The following is a 1,178-nucleotide window of genomic DNA, read 5'->3' on the forward strand; positions in this document are numbered from 1 at the left end:
CATTTAAGCTTCACTTCAGCGAAACAGTAAAACCATAAAATACGATTAAATGGAAAGAATAAATGGGTAAACAACTATTAACACTAAAATTAAAGATAAACTTTCAATAACGTACAAATGGCAGTGGGAATAATACTTGAAACATTTGAAAATCTCTTAACATCAAGTTATTCACAAAATGAAAACCCATAATGTGTTTCAGGCGAGAAACGCACTGTCTCGCCGCAATAAGGCGATTTTCACCAAGTCCATAAGCGCACCAAGCCCATAAAGACAGCTGTAACTTTGATAGAGACTCGGACACATATTTCAGGCTTGGCCTTATAGAATTCAGCATTTCCATGCTGAATTAATAGGTTTTGCAGCTGTTTGAGCTAAGATTTCAAGTTATTCACAAAATGAAAACCCATAATGTGTTTCAGGCGAGAAACGCACTGTCTCGCCGAAATAAGGCGATTTTCACCAAGTCCATAAAGACAGCTGTAACTTTTGATAGGAGACTCGGACACACATATTTCAGGCTTGGCCTTAGAGAATTCAGCATTTCCATGCTCAATTAATAGGTTTTGCAGCTGTTTGAGCTAAGATTTCAAGTTATTCACAAAATGAAAACCCATAATGTGTTTCAGGCGAGAAACGCACTGTCTCGCCGAAATAAGGCGATTTTCACCAAGTCCATAAAGACAGCTGTAACTTTTGATAGGAGACTCGGACACACATATTTCAGGCTTGGCCTTATAGAATTCAGCATTTCCATGCTGAATTAATAGGTTTTGCAGCTGTTTGAGCTAAGATTTTCAAGTTATTCACAAAATGAAAACCCATAATGTGTTTCAGGCGAGAAACGCACTGTCTCGCCGAAATAAGGCGATTTTCACCAAGTCCATAAAGACAGCTGTAACTTTTGATAGGAGACTCGGACACACATATTTCAGGCTTGGCCTTATAGAATTCAGCATTTCCATGCTGAATTAATAGGTTTTGCAGCTGTTTGAGCTAAGATTTTCAAGTTATTCACAAAATGAAAACCCATAATGTGTTTCAGGCGAGAAACGCACTGTCTCGCCGAAATAAGGCGATTTTCACCAAGTCCATAAAGACAGCTGTAACTTTTGATAGGAGACTCGGCACACATATTTCAGGCTTGGCCTTATAGAATTCAGCATTTCCATGCTCAA

Source organism: Oreochromis niloticus, linkage group LG19, assembly GCF_001858045.2.
Source record: "Oreochromis niloticus isolate F11D_XX linkage group LG19, O_niloticus_UMD_NMBU, whole genome shotgun sequence".
Classification (NCBI taxonomy): Eukaryota; Metazoa; Chordata; class Actinopteri; order Cichliformes; family Cichlidae; genus Oreochromis; species Oreochromis niloticus.